Here is a 25670-nt window from a genome sequence, read left to right as displayed (position 1 = left end):
GCGAGAACTAGTAAACTGAACAGGGCTTCTCTCGTTCGCATTCCGGCTCTGAATCCAAACTGATCGTCTCGATGATTGTTTCGCACTTTCTATAGATACGATTATGTACGATTTTTAGTAGGACTTTTACTGCATGACTCATAAGGCTTATCAGACGGAACTGTGAAGCATTATGTGTCCTAAATATGACGTCTTTTTAATTTTGATAGTATTGACCAGATGAGGGCGTGTGTTCATTGCTCTCAGTACTTCTTCATTCGTAGTTCTGCTGGTCTAGCTTATTCTTGGCATTCGGCTGTACATCCACATTTCAAATGAATTTAATTTGTTGACATCATACTGTTTTAATGTCCAAGCCTCACATCCATATAGTAATAGAGACCACACATAACACTTTAGTGTTCTCAATCTTATTGAGACTAATAGCTTGGGGTTACAGAGCATTTTACGCATATTCATGAAACCAGGTCTTACTATTTTAATACGTCTTTTAATTGCTTTTGAGTGGTCTAGTTGACTATTTAGTTCTCTGCACAGGTATATGAAGCTTTGGGAACTCTGAAGGGTGATACCATTTATTTGTATGTTAGGTGTAACTTGTTCATGGGGGTTTTTGTGGAATACCAGAATTTTGGTTTTGGAAAAGTTAATGTCCAAGCCCAGCCTGTGATTTTCTTCTGATATGTTCATCAATATTTGTAGTTGGTCTTCTGTTTCTGCTAATACTACGGTGTCATCGGCATATCTTCTATTGTTAATGATGATTCCATTGGCTTCCATTGTTCGGCATATACATTAAATAATAGGGGGGATAAAATGCACCCTTAACGCACTCCTCGTTATATGTTGATGTACTTGGTGTTTCCGTTGTCTGTTCGAACGCATCCTATGTGGTTCCAGTATGTATTACTTATGATAGCTATGTCGTGTCCGTCCAACCCTACTTCTTTTAGCGTCTTAATCAATTTTCCGTGTTTGATGAGGTCGAAGGCCTTTCTTTAATCGACAAAGCACACATACAGCCGTTTTTTAACCTCACGATACCTTTCTGCCATCAGTGTCAATCCCATAATTGCTTCTCTAGTGCCTATACCCTTTCTAAAATCATATTGAGAACGACTCAGGTATTCTTCACACTTATTGTGAATTCGGTTATACTCGTAAATTATTCGCATAAAAATCTTAGCGGCACGACTCATTAGGGACAAAGTTCGATGGTCTTCACAAATCCTTGCTTTTTGAAACTTTACTTTTAGAAACAACAAAACATATTTTTTTTTATTTTATTAACCACATTAACCACTGAGGGTTATTAGCGTGTAGATAAAATACAAAAAGTATAATATAAAATTACAAACTGAGTGTTTCAGTGAGGACGTATACCGAGAACTGAAGTAAATTACAATTTTAGTTAGGTAGGTATTATAATAAAATATTAAAGTTTTATAATGAACTATAATGTATTATAATAAAATATTAAAGTTTTATATTATAATGAACGAAACCTACATCTTATTTAAAATTTATTGGCTGAGGACATTAATGACTTTGAGATAGTTGAATAAGTTTTTAAAATTACAATAGGTCCTAAAACTTGCGATATATTAATCGGTATTAAGTGTTTGTGTCTTTCATTAATATATTTAGGATAATCTACCATAAGATGTGCTACTGATATATCAAAGTTACAATATAGCAAGACAGTAAACATACCCCAGCATTAAGAAACACATAAAGGGAATATCTTGAAGAAGTTTTTCAACCTCTACTCTTTTCAATGCTGAAGAAGATGAAGCTATTTACAAAAGTCCAGTAACAATCCAATAGCCAGATGAGCAAATTAAATCAGTTAGGTACAATAAGAGAACTAAAAAGTGTCATTAAATATAGATCAAAAACGAAAAAAGCTTGACCTTATAACAGGAACTATCTTAAAAGAGTTACCAAAAAACAGGTATGATACAACTTTTCAATGACTTACCAAGGCTCAAAATTGTACCAACTCAATGGAAAATTACTGATATAATAGTGGTCCATAAACGTGGTAAACCACCTCACGAACATATCTCTTATCGTTCTATTAGTCTCTTACCGGTAATTGCTACACTATTTGAGGAGCTTATAGCGACAAGGCTTATGAAGATAATAACTGATAATAATCTTTTCTTGGATCATCAGCTTGGTTTCAGAGAGAAGCATTCAACAATAGAACAAGTACATATAGCCGTTGATATAGTGAATAAAACTTAAGGAAAAAAAATACTGCTCTGCTCTTTTTCTTGGCGCCAGTCAGGCTTTTGATTAAGTCTGGCATGAAGGGTTGCTGTTTAAAATAAAAATAAACGTTCCAGGGTCAATGTTTACTTTACTACTAAAATCATATTTAGCAGGAAGATACTACCGAGTTAAGTATGAATTAAAAACATCAAAATCTACCCAATATAATCTGGAATCCCTCAGGGTAGTGTTTTGGGTCCTATATTATATTTGATATTTGTAGCATATCGATTTTCGTATATGTTAAAACACCGAAAAATATTCTCAATCTTTTTGCGTTGTTGAGATCGGTAATATAAACATTTCTGGACTGTATATAATAATTTAAATTGCTTTCTTTTGATGTAGATTCCGCTTAATATTGCGCATCAAATAAATATCCACGTAGATTGGTGAGAAAGTATGCGGGGAGGAGAGCGATTTTTGTGAATGAAATCACTCTACGATGAGCCCGCTACCAGGGAAGTTGGTTTCGTTGTTTAGTCCAGATTTTCTTCAAATTCGTAATGGTTTTTTGTTATCGAAAATTAGTTAGTGAGCAGTTAGTGGAAAAACAGTGATTGATTTTTGGAAGAGATAGCAGTGGGCGTGTAGTCTTCAAAGTCGGAAATTTTTCTTAATTTGAAGGGTGAATTTGTTTTCAAAATATTATCACCGATTTTTGTGTGTTGTGCCCTATCTAAGAGATTTGTAAGACAATTTTCCAACTATTTGAGAGGTCCACATGATTTTAAGAAGAAAAAAACTCGGCCACTCAGAGTTGTAAAGATTGCAGTTTGTTGTCATTAAGGATAATACGAAGCCCGAATCAGTGTCCTACCTCCCCAGGACTTTTTGTTGTGTTCCATGGTCGTGCCAGACCATTTACAGTTTATGTGGGACAGTGTTTTTGATCCAATTCCAATCCCAAAAACTTCTTAAAGGAAATACCAGCTAGAGTGATATAAGGTACTTTTCTATGTAAAAATAGACATTTTTCATTAATAAAAAAAATTTGTTTTTATAACAAATTAAAATTTTTTATGGATTTTATGGATTAGCTAATTGTCGTATTAGTCTTCTTTTAAATGCAATTAATTTTAAAATTTATTAAATATTTTAAAAAGGTTTGATATTTCATTTCGACATATCACAGTCAGTATTATCCTTTTCGGACATTTGGTACATAACCATAAATTTTAATTGTTTTGTTTAAAGGTTAACCTGAATGTAAGCTGCGTTAAAAAATGTAGATAATTTTTATTTGTAATAATAATTTAAATTCCTAACTTAGTTAACTTAGGTAACTTAATTGGCTCGGTTACATGAAGGTTAAACCCACCTCTGATAAGCCAGTGCCGAGCACTTTAAAAGGACATCTGAGGAGGTTTCCTCCTCCTCATTACAGAGATGGCACCAAAGACCAGCCGCCAATCCAAGCAGAAGAAGGTGCCGCCTGAGTCTACAGTGACCGGTAAGCATACTGACCACCAGTGAGCATCTTCTGCAGTCTAGGAGAAGTTGGATGGCCCCACTATACCTTCATCTATATTTGATCTACTTCATAAATTATTGTTGTGTGTGTGTGTGGTTAGAAATATGACTACGGATTCTTTTGAAAATTTTCTCCGTCGCTTTTAGAATAAATTAGTAATTCAAATAAACTGGTTTTTAGGTCAAATAATAAGCCATATTCATGTTTGAAATACTCACCTTGTACCATGGGCGCCCATACAAATGTTTCCCAGGGGGGGCAACGACAACCATGTGTTCTGAAAAGATAATGTAAATTAGAGGTAAATTACAAACAGTATAATTTAAGTGCATACTTAAAATAACAGTGCTTTGAAACTAAATCGTAAGGTTAAAAGGCATTTTAGTTTCTTTACTATTTAAGTACTTAGTTTCAGAAATTGTAAATTAAAAGAATAATATTGTTTATTGCCATAAGGTACAGGTAAAGTATATAATCAACGTCAAGATGAGGACAAACAGATACAAACTAATAAAGATTATACCTAGTTGGATAAATTTCTGTAAGAAATTTCTCCAAGCGTCTGGGTACGCCACTAAGAGCCGGTTCTACAATCCAAGTATAAATTGGAGAATAATTATTCTGAGTATAACTTATACCTGAGTTTATTCCAAGTATAACCTTTCGAGCGTTCTACATTGTAAAATCGACAACGGAATAGTCATTCTGGGTAAAACCACAGAACACTAAGGTAAAACGAAGTAACAAATCTAATGTCCTTAAAATTAGTTCAAATTGTTATTGAGAGTGACATTTGGCAGTTGTCATAACTGTAAAATTTGTTTAAAACTGAAAGGGAATTGATTCGGTTTATCCGGTTTTTATCTACGTTTATATTATTATATTTTGCAATTAATATAAAATGGATAAAAAAAACTTCGATTTTAATATGAATGAATTTGTATAGTAAATTATAATTGATTTAATTTAGAAAAATATATTTAAAATTAACCACATAAACTTTTTAAGTACAGCCAGTATTTTCGTCATTTGTCAAAATTTATACAATCATTTAAATTAAAATTTTCTTTTAGTTTACAATCTAAAATGCTAAAGTTTTATATTACTTGTAAGCGTATAAAATTTGTGTTGTGTTAAAAGATATCAATATTTTTGATTTTCATTTTTAAGTGAACATTTCGAAATTCTTTCAACAATATCTTTCTTTATCTTTATCTTATTTTTTCATTATTTTACGAAATATAGCCCAATATATGAAAAATCAACCATGTTAAAATTTTTTTTTCAAAATAAAGGCTCTCTAATTGTAAACTTTTTTTTATTTTTAATAGACAGTTTCGGCTGTCTATTTCCAAATTTTCGCTTTTGATAAATTTTTTTTTGGCAAAATTTTATATTCATTGATCAGGCTACTAATAATGTATCGAAATAAAATGTTTTTTTCCAAAACAATTTTATTTTACAAGATTCATATTTCGTTATAACAAATTCACAAAATGATTATTTATAATTGACGCTCGCATTTTGTTATTTTCATTTAAATATACTTCATTATTTCCTAACACATTATTTTCATGCAATTATTCATTGATATGCACCTCATTTGGCAGTTCACCACCTTTTTCATTGATCGCTAAGTTATGCAAAATTGAAGTTGCTACGATAATGACCTGGGAAGTTTCAGGGGATACTCGGATACCTTAAGATAGAATATGGAATCTACGTTTCCACACTCCATAGGATCTTTCTACACAGTTTCTAGTTCTGATTTATGACTCAGTTAAATAAAATTTCTGCAGGTTTATTTGGAGCTGCTAGAGGTGTTATCAAATAATTTTTAATACCAGATCCACTGTCGCCCAGCAGAATAAAATTTGCACCAAATTCTCTTTCTACTAAGCGAAATTTCAATCTACAGTTATTAAAAATTGTGTTGATCCTGGCCACCGCACCACTATGTCCATTATTTTCAATTCTGCTTCGCATACAGTCTTAACATTCCATGAAAAATATCCTTTTCGGATTCTATAACGTTCAGCTTCATTTTCACCTGGTGATTGGATCCGGATGTGGGTGCAGTTTATTGCGACTAGTACATATGGAAATCGTGCAATATTATAAAATTTTTGTTTTAATTCCTGTAATTCCACTTCTGTAGCAGGAAACTTTATGTATGTGTTTCGTAAAGTGCATATTGATTCCGTTACTTGTTTTACAATTACACAAGCAGATGTTTTATTAACACTTACAAAATCTGCAGCTGCTATTAGCATGCAACCAGAAGCATAAAATCTTAAGGTTAATAACAGTTTAGTAGATGCTGATATGGCATGATTGCGCTTAGTCTGAGACATTCTATTTGGTGCAATAAAATTCTGCACGTATGTTTCTGTAAACAAAAGCGAGTGAAGAATTCTAATTCGTCATACTCTTCAAAATAATTTGTCCTAAAAAATTTAATTTTGTTAATACTTCAAATACTACATAAATATATATCTAATTCATACCGACTTCTAAAAGATTTTGGATGCCTTAGCCTAGGTATTCCTTCTTCAAAATCTTCATTATCAGATTCAAAAATATTAATATTAACTGGATCCATATCAAAAATTTTTATTTTATATATAAAAACAAACAAAACTGCAGTTCAAAGATCGAATGGTATACAGTGAGGTTAAAATATCACAGATTTGACAACTCGTGGCCAACCAATAGAAATGCAGTATAAATTTATACTCAGTATATCTGCTCAACTTTGGAAGGATAAAGTTATTCTAAAGATATACTCTCATTATCTTACTCCTTGTTTATTCTTTGTTTGTAGAACACCATAAATAAAGTTATTACAAGTATAACTTTATTCTCAGTTTATACCAGCATTGTAGAACCGGCCCTAATAGTCAAATATTTTTTCCCGTAAGAACTAGTCCTATCGTTTAGCTGTTCCCCATACCTTAATTAGAATATGCAGTTAGCAAACATTACGAATTTCGATTTCACCAAGTGTGGACACCGCTTTTAATAAGTTAGATAGGTATTAGTAGAATGCACCAACTGTGGACGCCGCTTTTAATCCTTATTATTTTAGACATCATAGAGTATAGATGTCGATTTTAATGAGTCTAGAGTTATTAGTAACTCTAGCTTATTTGTGTTATAAAATTTAGTTGGAACGTTACAAATTAGCAAACTCCACTTAGTATTACATAGTGATTATTATTAAAGGCAACATCCTTGGCTCATACTCTCTTTAGTTACTTTTTTAACATGCCGTAGCACCACCGCATCATACAATAAATGTTGAGCATGTGCTAAATATTAACTACAGTGGCAGTTGTATCAGATTTGGTACTGTGGAATAGCCCTCAAGATATCCAGGACTTACTACACTAGACTATATTTTGTTTTTTGGAGTACATCAAAAATATAGTGGACATATACAACGACGAACCCACAATGCGGGATAATACGAAAGTTCGTATGCAACATGTCTTTGCCGGTGTTGAACCTGAAATAAAAGACGTTCGACAGTCCTTAATCAACCATATACGACTGTGTCTTAAACATAATTGGCAACATTTTGAACATTTATTTAACATAGTTAATAATGCATTTATGAATATAGGTTATCGGTTAGAAAAATATTATTATGTAACATAATGAGCAATTAAATTCAACTTATTTTTACTATCATACGTTTTATTTAATCATTGATATTTTGCGAAAACAAATATGCTCGGTATATAAAACCCAATATTAAAAGAAAGGTTACAATATTGGAATTGGTCGGAGAAAGTTAAGCTTTAGGGTAAAAATATCTTTTCAATAGATTTTCGGCTTTTATAAGAATTTGTTGGAGATACTTAGGTATAATTTAAGAAGTGTAAGTTAATTGCTACCAGTGGCGTAGTAACACTTGGATACATTTCTTACAGAAATTTATCCATATCATTTTGGTATGTATTTTTCATTTCTGTTATTTATTTTGTTACTTTCTAAATGCTTAAACGTTTCATGGGAGTGAAATGTTCTGTAACGTATTCTCTGTTAGTAAATGCCCCGATTTCCGTTTGGGTCATACAAAAACAGATGTTTTTTACTGGGAATCACTCGTCTTCCTACTTCTCTCTGCCTGTCAGGTGCTTTCCTTAATTTAATCTAAGTATTTAACGTTCTACTTTTAGACAATTCGTACTACGCTTGCCCATTTTTTTAGTAATAATGGCTGGAAGAAGTTCGGTTCAGTTAGGTGATAAAAATGCTGCAGTGGTTGAAAGAATGTGATAGTGATGGTGAAGTTGACTAGGATGGTACTATTTATTCAAAAAATAGCAATAAAGAGGATCTTACTAAAGTACATTCAGAATATGAATCCAAAAATCTACCTGATGCAGAATCTACTTCTAGTGATAATGACGACCAACAAATTGATTTTTACATGTTTCTATTTTAACAAAGTTTCTATTCATATTTTCAATTGCAAAATTTAAAATATTTATATTGTATTGCAGGTCCAAAATAAACACGCAAAATGGTACTTTTAGCCACGAACACAAAAAACGGATCGCCAATCACAAAGAAATGTTTTGCATCAAAAAGGAGGACCTACAAGACATGCTGAATAAAACTTAAAAATAATTTCCAGTTGCCTTTGCCTAATTTTTAGAGATAATATTGTAAACCACCTAGTTTATTGGAGTAATACAGTAGGTCAACTAAAGCATGGAGATTTTTGGAAAAATATGGATGCTAAGTAGTTTCTACGTTTTGTTGACTTGTTGATATTAGCAGGAGTTTACAAATTTCATAACGAAGGAATTACGAATTAGTGCAATGTAAAACATGGATGCCGAATATTTAATAAAACTATGAGCAAAAACATATTCACCACAATTTCTTAATGTTTGCGGTTTGATACAGTGGCGCACCCAGAATTTGTTTGAGGGGGGGTTGGAAATTTTTTTTTGCTACCTCCATTTTGGGTCCCTAAAATTTGGGTTTTAGTTTAATTTATAGTACTAAAGATAGCAGTGCCAAAGATATTATATATATATATATATATATATATATATATATATATATATATATATATATATATATATATATATAATTACAGGATCCAACTTACAGGTAAATACAATATATTTTGGAGACGGCTTTCGCCGTATTCCCGTTCTCCTCCGCCAATCCTTCCAGTCCAAGGCATGCTCTTCCTCCAAACCTCTCGATTACATCGCTCTTCTCATTCATTCATTCCATAAGCGTCGAGGTCTACCTCTTTTTCTTTTTCCAGGGAGCTTGCATCTGTGAATTCTCAATAGGGGTCCAAACCATTTTAAACCTCTTCTTTCTATTCTGTCAATGACCGTTTCTCTAGCATTCATGTTGTTTCTTATAGATTCGTTGGTCTTCCTTTCCAGCCTTGATGTTCCAGCACTTCTTAAATAATCCATTTCAACTGCCAACAATCTTCTCTTCAGGTCTGCATTAATTGTCGTTACTTCAGACCCATAACAAAGAACTGATTCAACCATGGTTTGCCCTATTATTGTTTTGTTCCTTTTGGAAAGACATCTTACAATTTTACGTCCCTGATTAATTCGGTGTTTAATTTCGGTTTCTCCCAAGTCGTTCTTATCAATTAGTGCACTTAAATATTTAAATTTTTCCACTTGTTTGATTTCCACGTCCTCGTCTACCAACACTTCAAACCTCGCATCTGAATTGATAACTAAATATTCTGTTTTCTTCATGCTGACTTCCCCATTTTACATATTCTCTATATAGACGCTTTATCATAAATTCTAGACTATAAGAATCTTGAACTAGGACGACTTGGTCATCCGCAAAGTTTAGGGAGAACAGTACGTCATTTCCTATGGGAATTCTCATTCTCTGGCAGTGGTTATTCCAATTTCGGAGGGCTACCTCAATACATCAATTAAACAGTAGGGGTGGCATACTGCATCCTTGTCTTAGTCCTTAAGTTACTTTTATTGACTCTGATAGACTGTTTCTGATATTTAGGTAAGTAGTGTTATCCCTGTATACTTCTGTGATTATTCCTAAAAGGTTTGAACTAATGCCGAGTTGTTGAAAAGTTTGCCACAATTTAAGTCTTGGAACTGTATCATATGCAATAACACCAACTTTATTTGATAGATAACCGAATTTGAGATCTATTAAATAAACAAGAACGAAACTTTAGAGTTGTCCTTAAAACATTCAGTATTCAGTCAATACAAGTGAATTAACAAATACCATTAAAAAACCAGGTCACAATGTTGAGAACATATGGAACTAAAACACTTTAAAACCAAAGTGTCATTATCTATATTTTATATTAACATAAAACCAGCTAATAATAAAGAATATACAACTTGGAATATCTACTAAACTGTTGAATAAAGGTTGATTTCCCGTACCATAAAAGAGAAATAGAACAATATACAAAAAGCCAACGTTATGAGCACACAAATAAAAACGTCTACCATATACCGAGATGCGTTAAATACATACGAGACAATCCAACTAAGGACAGACAATGTAAAATGTATAATTTGAGAGTATACTACACAAATCATCGAGACGGTACAGCACATGGTGGAATCAGAATTATTATCAGGTCGAAAATCAAGTATCACGAACTAAACGAATACTTAAAAGATGACATACAAGCAACCAATATAACCATAGCTTACTAACATGGTTCACTGTCAGTTTCTGCAATATATAGCCCACCTAGATACTTAATAACTAGCGAATAATATGAGCAGCTGTATACTACACTTAGAAACGGATTTATTACGGCTGGTGATTATAATGATAAGCATATACAATGGACTTCTAGATTATTAATACCATTACTAACTAAAATTCGTGAGGTTAATCGACTAAGGTATTTAACATAAATATACAATACAAATTATACTAATTCCTAACCAGGAAAAACTGCTAAGCAAATAAGACAACATTAGCCTAGTCCCTGCTAGGGCAAAGTTACTAAAAAAGTTACTTGTAGAGAGAATGGAAACACACAAGTCCACCGAGTTATCAAAAAATTACAATAATACTGTTCTGCTGCTAGACATCGTCCAAGCTTTTAAAAAAGTTTGGCACGATGAACTATTATACAAAATCAGAAAAAGCTTATCGAACAACATTTTCCTTATCCTCCAATCCTTCCTTCAAAACAGACACTTTCAAGTAAGATATCAAGAGAAAACCCAAATCTACACCCAATAAAGTCTGGCGTCCCATAGAGAAGTGTACTTGATCCTATGCTCTATATCATTTACACAGCTGATCTTTCAACTAGCAAAAATATAACAATTGCAAGATACGTAGATAATATCGCTGTTATGACATCATACAAATATCCTGTCAATGTTTCTAAAATCTTGCAGGCTCACTTGGTTATTATTTACTCTTGGCTAAAACCTGCCGAACTAAAGCAAATGAAATTAAATCTATCCATATCACCTACACCCTACGAAGAGGTGCCTGGTCAACTGTGGCATTAAATGGTTAGTTCTTGCAACAAAAAGAAGATATTTGGACCGTATCTATAGGGACCGAACTATTAACTTGAAGGAAACGCATATTTGTTAAGAGAAAGCAACTGGGTTTAAAACTTGGCAAAGTTTACAGAATGCTAATTACAATTAACAGTTACCAATAAATTGCTACATTCCAAAACCGTTCTAAAACCGATATGGAGCTACGAAATTTAATTGTGAGACACAGCTTTTCACTTAAATATCAAAATCCTATAAAGATTTAAGGTCAAAGTACTTAGGATTATCGTAAACGCTCCATGGTAGGTAACTAACAGTGTTATTGCTTGTGAACATAAAATGAAATCTGTTAAAGAAAAAGTATCTTACTTCTCCCAGAAGTATAACAAACGCAAAGAAAATCACCCCAACGCATTGGCTCAACCCCTAATGAGACGATCCGTCCAGAAAAGGTTAAAAAGGCATCTTTCATGTGATCTGCCTGTCAGCTTTTCGAACCTTAGTACTGTTCTATAATGTATATTGGTGATCCGATAACTACTTAGCCTTACTGCCCGATGGCGCCACTATTTTAAGAGAAATCTAGTATTATATAAAACATTCTAGTAGACGGCTAATATCAAAATTTCAGCCGAATCAGACTCTTAGTTTTGTTTTGACAACGTGTGAAAACGGGCGTATCCGCAGATTTTATTAAAATGGAAAAAGAGCAATATCGAATGGTGATTCCATTCTTGTTTTTGAAAGAGTTTTAACATTTTCGCACGTTGGTTTTTGATGAGCCACTCTCGGTGCCCCGAAAATGACTACCACGAAGAATAACGTGGCACAAAGTCACGATTTCGTATTGGCAGACTATATAGCTGAGACAGTAGGCATCTCAAAATATCACGCATATTATATCCTGCATGAAATTTTGGACATGAGAAAGCTGTCAGTGCGATGAGTGCCGCGTTTGCTCACTCCGGAAAACAAGCGCAACCGTGAGATCAAAGCAGTGTTTGACGCTATTTAAGCGTAATCAGAAGGAGTTTCTACGTCGTTTTGTAATCCATGGTTAAACATGAAGCCACTGGTACACACCAGATACCAAGGAACAGTCGAAACAGTGGAGGGCACCCTGCGAACGTGCTCCGAAGGAGGCTAAGACTGTCCTATCGACTTAAATATATATAAATATATTTATATATATATATATATATATATATATATATACCTATATATATATATATATTTATATATATATACCTATATATATATATTATATATATATAAATATATATATATATATATATATATATATATATATATATCTATATATATATATATATATATATATATATATATATATATATATATATATATATATATATATATTTATCAGACCGCCCCAGTAGTGTTGTCTAGTAGTTAAGTTTCCTAAACCCAATCCTAGATAAATAAAAGGAAGCTGTTACTGTCACACTTTTCCTAAATGTTTTGTTACTGTCATTAACATTTGCCTATTGTAAAATTTAGAGATTGTAAATTAAATGGGATGTTTAATAAAGACAAATTTTGATCCGTGTAAGTCTTTTGTACCCTGCTATTATCTGTGATAGTGCCTTGTTATTTTTTTCGAGTCTTTCAATCGTTCTGTCTATTTGAATAATGTAAGTATTGGACTCATACCATCTGCTTGTTTAACTCCTGCTTTCATTTCAAAGTGTCTTTATCAAAGACCTTCTAACTGAGTGACGTCTGTCAAAATTTTTTCATATGATGCTTCAAATGACCATGTTAAACGCAATGTCAAGATTACGTTTTGTTCGGATACTATGTAGTTTCCTATTTATGTTGATTCTGAGTATATGAATGTTAGAATTTGTTTGCTGACCAGTTTTATATGCGGGTTATTTATGTTCTACTTTATTTTTGGCTATTTTCGTTAATTTTTTCTTGTATTGTTATATAGATCTTAAAGCTGGTTGAAAGGCTAATGGCTCCAGATATTTCCTGGTGATTTCGCTTTTTTATGTTTCGGTATCTTGGTATCTTGTACGTTTTTTAAGCTTCTTACAGTATTTCCAAAAACTGCTCTTTTCCTTCACGACCTAGTTACTTCAGTATTTCAGGTAACAATTTATCTGCTTTAAAACTCTTTCCAACTTTTCGCTTTATTAATTGTTTGGGTTGATTTCTTTGTTTTATATAATCAGCATTATTAAAAGTTATAAAGCCGCAGAAATTACAAAAAAAAACAGTGGCAATGAAAAATTATTACTTAGTGCTTGATAAACCTAATGTAGCACAGAAAACAATCCATTACTGGTATATTTATCAGATAAAAAGCCGAACTGATTTTGTAATTAAATGCTGTTTTCAACGAGGATGGACATAAGTCGGGCTTTCAGAAGTCTCTTAGTAATTTTGGATAGTACCGGTAGTAAGGCAATAGGTTTATAGTTGGAGGCATTAGATTTTTACCACCCTCATAAAAACGAAAAATAATGACTGTCTTTAGGCACTCTGGAAATGTACCGTTTTCAAAGGAATTATTAATTAGTCAGACTAGAACCTCCAATACATTTTTTGGGCGATTTGAGATTATGGATAGTCCATTGGTACTACAGAAAGATTTGCTTTTGATACTATTGATTATTTGGAGGAGTTCAGAATAATCAACTTTTTTACAAAGTATGAATTCTGAGACCTGTTTTAAAGTGGGAAGATAGGAAATTGGTACTTTTTGTGGCAAAATAGTTGATGTTATATTTTTACTCACAGTAAATAAGTATTAATTTAGATTTTTAGGTTTGGAAGCGAAAATGTTTTAACTGTGTTAATTTTATTTTGAAGATCGTTTATTATGGACCAAGTTTCTTCTAAAACACTTTTAGAGCTTCGCAGACAATTTTGATAATACGCTTTTTTATCTGTTTTGATGTCTTAGATAGGTTACTCTGTATTTGGTGATATATTTACTGACAGAGACATTGCACAAATCGTTTTTTTTTTATTTTTCATCGAAATTATTGTTTTTTTGTATTTTTGTTAATTCTTGAATTCGCATTAATTCCTATAATTATAATTAAAGGAATGATATTTATATAGATATATAATAAAATCAAATGTTAAACCCGAAAATCATTGAATATCTACCTCGAATATTAATTATTAATTACATTATTGAAGTAAGTTTTATTACCAAACCCATGCGGAATAGGTAGATATTCAATGATTTTTAGATATAAAATAAAATTTAATATATACCTATATAAATAGCATCCCTTTAATTATAAATATGAGAATTAATGAAAATTCAAGTTATATAAAAATGCAAGAAAAATTATTTCAATGAAAAATAAAATACAATTGAAGAACGTGAAAATGAACCAAGATAATGGTTACTTCCGGTATAAACGGAAGTGCAAGAAGATTTAAAGTATTTGAGACTCAAAGTGCAGGTCAAAAAACAAGCGCTATTTTTTTCAAATATTTTATATTTGGATGCATGGAGTTTAATAAAACATTCATAAATAAGCTTGTACTAGTCACAGAATTTTCGTTTTAATTTAATTTTGTGAAAACGTTAAAAACTATTTATGAAATAACATAGTCTAAATTTTATTATGAAATAACTGATATGCAGTATCGATGAGTAGAGAGTAACTAAAAGTATTCGTTTATATTGAAAATTATACAAAAAATTGAATTAATTTTGATTGAAATTTTAGAAGGGTGATATTTTAAAAAATAATTCAATATTCAGCACTTACTTTCCTCTGGCATATTCATAACTGTCTCTTTACAAAAATCACTTAAATTAAACAGTTTTAAAAATCGCAAATCATACAGAAAGGTCTAGTAAAATCTCAAAACTAAACACGGCCAAAACTTGATAAACTGCGTTAGGCTTTCACGGCCAACGTCTAACTTGTTAAAACTTGCCAAAACTTCTTGGTAAAACAGTTACAGCTCTCAAATTTGTTTGGGTAGGTTATTTGTGGATGGGATATTGTAAGATGACGTCGCACATAACTATCTGCTTTGGAGACAAGAATCGGTCCGACATGCTAGTTTTTGAAATTTTTGTTTTGGCAAGCTTTTTATGTAAAATACCACTCTGTGCGTTGGTAGTTAATTATGTAAACTAAACTTGATGTAAACTAGTGAAAGCATATTCTTGGCTGATGTGCAGATACCTTTGGCAGTCCAGGGTTTGTGATGTTTTGGCTTAATTGTAATTAAAGAAAATGCTTTAGTGAAAATACAGACAGCTTAACTAAAAAATTCCTGAAATTATAGCTCACGTTCATATAAGGAAAGTGCCACCTAGAAGTCAAGCACAAATTTTGGAATTTACGAAAGTTCTGAGCGGAAAAAATCCTACCTAGACGTAAGGTTCTCGAGGAAAGTTTGCTGAGAGTATTAAACTTGGTATATACTGCGTCATAATTAAATTGTCCTGCATTAACAATAGTAGAGCGGACATTATTCTTTGGCATCTCCGCGAAGAAGGTTGGTAATCATCACTGCTATTCTAACTTTTGACACCACAGTCCGAAAGAGTTAAGTTGAGCTGCATCCAAACCACTATATGAGGTTTCTCAACCAGGACATTCTTATTCTACCTATGCTGCGCTTTCCTTGAATCTTTCCATACATTATTAGCTTCAGGAATTTATATCTGTCACCACGTGTTATATGATCTAGATATTGTAGTTTTCTTATTTTGATGAAATCCAGTATCTCCTTGCTGTTCTCTATTCTTCTTAGTACTTCTGCATTGGTTATTCTGTCTGTCCAGGAGATTCTTAGCATTCTTCGATATGTCCACATTATAAAGGCTACCAATTTATTGAGACATTGTTTATTTAAAGTCCATGTCCCCACACTATACAAATAAAAAGAAAATACATAACACTTTAGCACTCGTTTTCTAAGATTTAGGCTGAGGACTCTACAACATAATATTTGTTTCATATTCATTGTTCTATCGTCTTATTATTTACGTATTTAATATTTTTCCTTGATATAACCATGGATTTTCTTTTCTTTATGTTTAGTGACAGACCAAATTCTTTACTCGCTGCAACAACCTCATCTAAAATAAAATTCTTTGTAGATCTGTAATATTTTTTGCTATTAGTATTGTATCATCAGCATATCTAATTTCACGTATGGGTAGGCCATTTATTTTTATTCCTGCTACTTCATCTTCTTAAGCTTTCTTAAATATTTTGAGTTTGTCCAATGTCTTATTCTAACTTTTTATATATTCTACCATGAATAATCTTTAGGAATACTTTTAGTATGTGGCACATTAGACTGATGGTACGATGATCGCAACATTGTCTGGCTTTTTTCTTTTTCGGTATAGTCACGAATGTTGATAAGTCATTCCTTAGGTAATATTCCTGTTCTGTATATGATATTAAGTAATTCGACAATAACATGTATATTGCAGTCGCAGTCGGCGATAAGTTGCAATATTTCTGTCTATATTTCCTCTGGTCCTCCTGCTTTCCCAGTTATCATTTCTTTAATTGTGTGTTTTACTTTACTTTCTGTTATTTCTGGTCCCGTCTCTTCAACGAAATATTCGTTATCTATTTTGTCTCGTTTGTCGTTAAACAGCTGTTCTATATAGTTTGTCCATACCATAAAGTTGTATTCTGTATCCATTACTGTGTCTCCCTTTTTATCAACTAGTATATTTTGTTTGTATTCTGGTCTTCTAGTTATTTCTTTTATTTTCCTGTGTAAATTAAAGCTGTCATATTTATTTTGTAGCATATCTATTTGATCACATTTTTCTTTTAACCAATTTTCTTTTGCTATTCAAATTTGTCGTCGTATTTCTTTTTGTGTTTGCTGGTACAATGATTTATTTTTGTCCTTATATACTCTTCTTTTGTTCATCAAGTTTAGTATTTCATCCGTCATCCAATCTTTTTTCTTTTCTTTCTTTTCTTCGGTTTTGAGTAGATACTTTTTTGAAGGTTCTATTAAGTCAGCCTTTATTTTTTCCAGTTTTTGTTGATGTTTTCTTCATTGCATTCCCTTCAATCTGGACGGTGTTTAAACGTTTATTTTTTGTTTCTTTGATAGTTCCTCTGGTTTCTGGATCTCTTAGTGCATTTATATCAGTTCTTTCTTCTTTTGATGTCTTCTCTATTCTTTTAATTTTAATTTACATTTGTGCCAAGACATTATGGTTAGATGTTATATCTGCTCCAGGTTGTGTTTTGACTGCAGTAATACTATTCCGATATCTTTCTTTGATCATTATGTAATCTATTTGATTTTTCATTATCTGATGTTCATTATTTCTTGGCGATTTCCACGTATACAAACGTCTATTAGGTAATTCAAAGAACGTGTGTGTAACAATCATATTATTATCTTGACAGAATTGTATCAACCTATCTCCTCTTTGATTTCTATTCAGTTAATATATATACAGTTAATGTGTTTTTTACTGTATTTTTATTGTAATTTTTAAATGGATGTTCTAACACCTAAACCTATGCATTTGACATTGTTTGACATCTTTATATGACTTTACAATCATTAAAACCGAAGAAGTGCAGAAATACTGCACGTAACGTTTTTTATTAAAAGATTGAAATAGTTTTTTCATTTTTTATTTCTCCTTGACCGATATCCTCATTTACAGTGAGATTTTTATCCCACTTGCATTATATATATATATATATATATATATATATATATATATATATATATATATATATATATATATATATATATAAATTTTCCTTTTTCTTGGTTATAGGTCCTATTTACTTTAAAAAAGCAGCTTTGAAGGACCTATTTCTTGAAAAAACTCTGAAGTGAAACAGTTTGCGTGTTAATGTACATATTGTGTTTAGCGCAATGACATGCACAACCTCGGCACAATCCCGGTCTCTTCCAAATCGACCATGACACTATTCATCTGGTGAAATATATGGTATGGTATGGTATATGGTGGAAAAACCCTTCCTTGCCACCCCCGGCTCATCCGCCATTTCGTTACTTGATCTCGCGTCTCCCGAACGTCAAGTTTCCTTATCCCATGATTGCATTTGGAGATGGAAGCTATATATACCACCACACGCTGGCGTGTATCCTGACCGCAGTATCCCACAGCCCAGCGGCTGATTGTGAGATAAACCATCAGCCAGATGTCAATATATGCTTAAAAAGCTTAGGATGTTGGCCGATCTGAAAAGTGGAAAAGCTGAAAAGAACATTTTTCGTGGGTACCGAAGTACCATTTTTTGTTTTTATATATATTTTTTTTAATTTTTATGTTTTATTCCTGCAACCCAAAATGCCATACCAAAAAATGGTTAAACGGATTCTGTTTCCGATAAATTAAATTATTGCGCCTGTCTTTGACAGAAGCAAACTTTTTGATAATTATGTCGTAAAATTGTTCATTTTTAGACAAACTGGAAAGAAAATCCTTCTTAATTGAAAGTAAAGACAAAGCTGTCAGACGTTTTTGCGACATAGCGTTTTTTAAATAGTTTTTAATTATTTTTAAACAAGAAAAATAACGTTCAACGGAAACTAAAATTGCGGGTATAGTAGCTCGACCAACAGACAGTTGGTCTGTGTCGTTTTAACTGACAAGAACCACGTGTTAAAAACCGAGCAGAGAGACATGTAGTTTCTCAAGTATTAAATTTATCCATTGTCATCGACCTAGAGTCAACATATAATTTAAGTTTGGAAAGATGTAACCCATATATGGATAGCAACAAATTTCATTGTTAGCTTCAAGTACATAAGGCACTGAAGATGATCTGATTAGATCGAAAACGTTATGCTGCTACTGTATAAATTTTGACGACACTTGTAAAAGTTTTAACTACATGTTTATTTTATATACCTAAATACAATGGTGAAGTGTTTAAACTGCTGTATGTTTTTTTAAACGATGGTATACAGCCAACTACTGGGATTTTCCCATTAATTTTTTTTGTATTTTAAATTATTTATATAAACCAAATATACGTTTTGTAATATGTGGTGATTTTAATGTAGATACCAGACATATGACTAACGACCATGTTAATCTACTCAATGTTTTACTGAATTTTAATATTAATTTTAATCTTGTCAATTGGCCAACTAGGGTCACGGATACCAGCGTTACAACGTTAAATAATGTATTTGTAAATTTCTCGAACTCCGTTTTGTCATGTGTACTTGACAACACTGTATCAGATCATAGAACGGTTTTAGTGGAACTTGACTTTGAAACGGAATTGTCATACTTTATACAAAAAAGACAATTTGGTAAGGAATCGATAAATCACTTTATCGTTAACCTCATTAACGAAAACTGGAATAATGTTTATGGAATCTTAGACACTAATCTAGCATTTCAAGCTTTTATAAATATCTTTTTGTATCATTTTAATAATAGCTTTCCATCAACAAGGAAAAAAAATCAAAACAACTAAAAATAAATGGATTAATAGTGAAGTGCGAAAGTCTAGTTTTGAATTAAGAAATTTACACGCTTTATCAAGGGCAGTAGCAATTCTTAGAGATTTTTATCAACAACAAAGGAAAAAACTAGAAAACCTTTGACCAAAACAAGAAAAGATTATTACCAGAAAATCATTACTTCTTCTGATAATCCCAATAAAATCACGTGGAAAATTGCCAATGATTTTTCAAAAAGTGCTAATAACAATGCTAATACTTTTTTAATGTATGATGACAATAATATAATAACAGATCCCCAAGAGGTAACATGCACTTTTAACACATTTTTTAAAAATGCACCCATTGATATCGTGTCGAAAATTCCAGGTTATACAGTAGACAAAGACAGTCAGTCAATTATTACAGATCATGAAAATTTCTTTCAATTGCACCCATTTACTGGGCAGGAACTGATCGAATTCCTGCAAAGTAAACTTAAAAACAAATCCTCTAGTGGTTTTGACGAGATACCTGCATTTTTGGTGAAAAAAGTTTTACCTTTTATAATCAATCCTTTAACTTATCTCACCAATTTGTCTTTTTGCAATGGGGATTTTCCTAATTACTTAAAGACAGGCAAAGTAGTTCCCATTTTTAAAAAAGGAGATCCAAAACTGGTCAGCAATTATAGGCCTATAACAATTCCCAGTATAGTTTCAAAGGTATTTGAGTATGGATATTTAAAGAGGTTAAATAGTTATCTAAAAAACAATAATATCATAACTATCAATCAACATGGATTTCAAGAAAATAAATCTACTAATACGGCAGTCCATGCATTTTATGCTCATTTAACCAGTTTGATTGATACAGGCGAATGTCCTATTGGAATATTTTGTGATCTTAGTAGGGCATTTGACTTTGTTAACTATGAAATATTATTTAAAAAACTAAAACAGATAGGTATTACAGGAAACTCTTTACAGTGGATTATGCCATTTGTAAACAATAGACAACAATATGTGAGCCTGCAGATGAGTATCGAGGATTGTGTGAAAATTTGTAGATCTAGTCTTGTTACTACAAACATGGGTGTTCCCTAAGGATCTATAATAGGACCAATTCTCTTTGTAGTCTACATTAACGACATCGTACAAGTGGACAGAGCGGTACATTTCACTGTATATGCGGATGATACGTCAATTATTCTATCTAACAAATCCAACGTAATCCTACAACATCAATGTAATGATTTTCTTTCATCTTTATATTCTTGGTTTTGCGATAACTCGTTGCATCTTAATGCAGAAAAAAACGCAAGTTATACATTTTCACAATAAACAAAAATACCTGGAAAATCTTCAGCTTATTTTTAGCAACATGCAAATAGCTACGGTGTCGTCAGGCAAGTTTTTAGGAATAACAATTGACGAAAGTTTGGATTGGAAGTTGCATTGTGGAGCGGTTGTTTCGAAGTTGAGTTCCATTAACTATCTAATTAGAAATTTAAAATATGTTCTAACGGAAAATCAGCTAATTATGATTTATTATGCACTCGTAGAGTCCAGGCTAAGATACGGGATATGTTTTTGGGGTATGTCTGGTTATGCAAATGGTATTTTCGTCATACAAAAGAAAATATTGCGTTGTGTCGCTGGTGTCTCCCGACTAACTAGTTGTAGAGAATATTTTAAAAAATATAAAAGTTTGACATTGGCGTGTCTATACATTTTTGAATTATGTGTTTTTATTTTTAATAACTTACATCAGTTTGAAACGGGTGGTGATATGCATAATTTAAATACTAGATATTGTACTTTATATACCATTTTCAAAAGGTAACATTAAATTTAAATCGCAATGGGTATACGGGCTACAGGTGTTTAATCATTTACCCACAGTTGTAAAGTCCACCAGTTCAATAAATGTATGTAAGAGGATTAGGCAATTTTTATGTGAAAAAGTGTTTTATACTGTCGAAAAATTTTTTAGATCTTAGATATTAGCTGTATTTCATTTAGCTTTTAAATTCATTTCATGTCTTGTTTAGTCTAGTTTAGTTTTAGTTTTTAGCAATGTATATTTATGACTATAAACACCAAGAAACCCAAATTTATGAAGATATCAAAAACCTAAAATAATGGTGAAAGCCTGACAATTAACGGTAGTGCTTTAGAAAAAGTTGAAAACTACCACTATCTTGGCATAATAATTAATCACACAAACGATTACTCCAAAGAAATCAAAGTTCGAATAGAGAAAGCACGTACAAACTTCAATAAAATGAGAAAGGTACTTTGTGCAAGAGAACTAAAATTGGACTTGAGAGTTAGGCTGGCAAGGTGTTATATTTTCTCGACTCTGCTTTATGGGATAGAAGCATGGACACTTAAGGCGTCGACTTCTAAAAAGTTGGAAGCATTTGAAATGTGGGTGTACAGAAGAATCCTGAAGATATCATGGACCGAGCATGTAACAAACGACGAAGTCATGAGAAGAATCAACAAAAGAATGGAAGTATTGGAAACCATCAAGACACGAAAGCTGCAATACCTGGGGCATGTTATGCGTAATGAGAGATACAACCTACTTCAATTGATTATACAAGGGAAAATCCAGGGCAAGAGAAGGGTAGGAAGAAGAAGAATCCCATGGTTGCGTAACTTGAGGGAATGGTACGGATGCACATCAATTGAACTATTCAGAGCAGCAGTATCTAAGATCAGAATAGCCATGATGATTGCCAACCTCCGTCGCGGAGATGGCACGTGAAGAAGAAGAAGATATTTATGACTAATTCTATACAAACTATGTTTATCAGAAAGAAAATAAAGAATTTGAGTTGATTTGATTTGTTAAATTAAAAATTTCTTTAAAATTACTCATATTTGACAAATTATGGCTTTCATTCCGACCGCAAAATGGGTTCGGAAGTTAGAAGTTCTTGTTTTGATAAAATAATCGTTACACCAATTAAATATGATAATAAAACTCTATTTTTTTCAACTTCATCATATAACTTATTGGATAAACTAATATGTCCAGCTAAAGCACTGTCAATAGTTTGCGTATTTTTTTCTAATCTTTTTAAACCTAAGCAATTCACAGCTTAGATGTGCTGCTTGTACCTAAGCGTAAGGGAAAGATACATATATACGTCTTATTACATTTTCAGGCGAGCATTTGATGTACGTTTTACTACTACGAGGAGCTTAAAATAATTAACTTCGAAGAGAATACAAAAAAATGTGTTTTTTTATTTTAAATAGGTATTTACTACAAGGAGCGTAAAATAATTAACTTCGAAGAGAATATAAAAAATAGTTTTTTTTTATTTTAAATAGGAATTAAGTCAAAATTTATAAATCACAATTTTAAATTAAGTAATTTATAATTATATTTATATTATATTATATATTATATAATATAATATATTATTTATTATATATTATTATAATAGTAATTTATATTTATTATAATAAATAATTTATTTCTGTATATTTAAACAGTTGAACATGGTAAGTGGCGCCTACCTTGCCTACCCCGACGGGCCGCCCTTGGTATACGGCAGATATTTTAATGGTTGCAGTAATTAATTAATCATTTTAATGGTTACAGTAATGGTTGAAAGACACCAGAACTCGTGGCTGAAAGACCTGAGGAGATGGTTTGATCGCTCATTCATAGAAATCTTTTGTGCAGCAGTATCCAAAGCTACAATTGCCATTTGGATCGCCAATCTTCGAAAGGAGACGGCGCAATAAGAAGTAATTACTTCTACTGCAACAATAGTTGCTTTTAGACGATTTTCTTTATAGCTTTCCAGTTAGTGGTGTTTTGAGGAATTTTTTATCATTAGTGCATTTCCTCCGTGAACAGTTTTAACAGGGTGGTTAGTAAAGTAGATTGTTGGTTAGAAAACTTTTATTTGTAAACTGTTTTTAGTCACTAGCATAATATCTATTTCATTGTTGTTCATAAAGTTTTTAGATTCAAGAAAATGTTAGTTTAAGAGTGTAGACGAAAAATTTCGGAAAAATGCTTTTTAAATGCATTCATTTTTTTCGAATCCTGAGAAACCTAATAAGTATTTTTGAAAAATTTAAACGTAGAATGAAAGACTACATCATTACCGAGGGCCAAGAGTCCCTGAAAACTTCTATAATGTTTATTTTAGTAAGTTACAGGGGTGAAAAAAAAAGAGAAAATTAAGTGTTAACAGAAACTTTTTGTTTATTTTAAGGGACTTTCGGCCCTCGGTAATAATGTAGTCTTCCATTCTGCGTTTAAATTTTTTAAAAATATTTACTAGTTTTCTTAGGATTCGAAACAAATTAATGCATTTAAAAAGCATTGGCACGAAATTTTACGCCTACGCTCTTGCCGTTTGCGTAATGAGGATAAAATGCGAACAGTACTTTGGTCATACATTAAGGGGAACCAGATATGCAGTACTACGTATAATAATGGAAAGAAAGATAAAGGACAAGCGCATTATTAAAAGAGGAGAATTTTTGGAATTAAAAAAAAGGAAAGTGGTTTATTATAAGATCCACTAAGAACAACTGTGGACATCCTCCGAATAGACCCAGATGAGGACATCGACTTCATAGAAGAAGTCGAAAGACAAAGAGGAAGACCCGAAAACCCGAACGAAATCATCCCTCCTACATCACCGGAGGAGATAAATGAGCTAATTAAAAATAGCTCGCAGAAAAAAGCACCTGGTCCCGATCAAATAACGAACAGGGCTCTAAAATACTTACCAGCGAGAGCCATAGTATATCTAACAAATATTATTAACCCGATGCTAAGATTCAAGAAATTCCCAAACAGATGGAAAGAGGCTCATGTCATAATGTTACCAAAGCCCGGAAAAAACAGCACATTCCCGCAAAATTACAGGCCAATAAGCTTACTACCTGCAATCAGCAAGATTGTAAAGAGAATAATAGTCATCAGACTCCAAGCTGAAACAGACAGATTAGATATAATACCCGAAGCCCAATTCGGTTTTAGATCAGAACACTCCAGTGAGCTACAAGTACTTAGATTAACAGAGTACATAGCAGCTGGATTTAATGACAAACAATTCACAGGAGCTGTTTTCCTAGATGTAAGCAAAGCTTTCGACAGAGTCTGGCATAAAGAACTGATCTACAAAATGAGACGATACGGCTACAGCGGAGCAATGACAAGACTAATCTCTTCGTACTTAAGCAATCGTAGTTTCAGAGTCCGGATAGGACAAGTCCTATCCGAACTCGGGAACCCGGAGGCTGGAGTGCCACAGAGAGCGGTACTATCACCTCTACTGTACAAGATATACACAGCAGACATACCTAGAACACCAGGTACACTACTAAGCCTCTATGCCGACGACATAGCGATAGCGGCCAAACATAGAACTGTAGATATAGCGGTAAACAACTTACAAACAGCGCTAGATGACATAGAAGAATGGAGTTTAAAATGGAAAATCGCTATCAACTCCGAAAAGACACAGGCTGTACTTTTCAAAAAGAGGCACCAACAACCAGAAGAACAGGTAACTGTGCAAGACAATCCCATCGAGTGGAAAAGTGAAGCAAAATACCTTGGAGTAATCATGGACAAAGGTTTAACATTTAGCAAACATGTAGAAGCTACAGTACAAAAAGCCAACATGGCAAGAGCATCAGTAAGAGGCCTAGCAGGAAGAAAAAGCAAACTTAGATTGAAAACAAAAATAAGATTAATAAATAGTATAATTCTTCCTATACTAACATATGCATCTCTCGCATGGGGACACATATGCAATACATCAAAAAAGAAAATACAAGCGGCACATAACAACAGCCTAAGAGAAGCAGTCAACGTACCGAGATACGTAGCAGAAAGATTCCTCTTTAGAGAACTACAACAAATCAGAGTGACCGACACAATGAAAGAAAAAGCTAGGACAAAGTTCGCGAAGATAGAGAACCACCCCAACC

At 32.4% G+C, this 25670-nt stretch overlaps 1 protein-coding gene across 1 annotated transcript in view; it reads right to left on the bottom strand.

The window, feature by feature from the left end:
- para (sodium voltage-gated channel paralytic) overlaps positions 1–25670 on the bottom strand; it is a 454557-nt gene that overhangs the window by 292596 nt on the left and 136291 nt on the right. Inside the window, exon 2 of the mRNA XM_072545653.1 lies at positions 3970–4028. The gene's annotated coding sequence lies outside the window, so the exon portion shown is untranslated. The remainder of the gene's footprint in view (positions 1–3969; positions 4029–25670) is intronic.

The sequence above is a fragment of the Diabrotica undecimpunctata genome, chromosome 10 (genome assembly GCF_040954645.1).
Source record: "Diabrotica undecimpunctata isolate CICGRU chromosome 10, icDiaUnde3, whole genome shotgun sequence".
NCBI lineage: Eukaryota > Metazoa > Arthropoda > Insecta > Coleoptera > Chrysomelidae > Diabrotica > Diabrotica undecimpunctata.
Note: the sequence above shows the minus strand (reverse complement) of the source record. Positions and strands in the feature narration are given on the sequence as shown.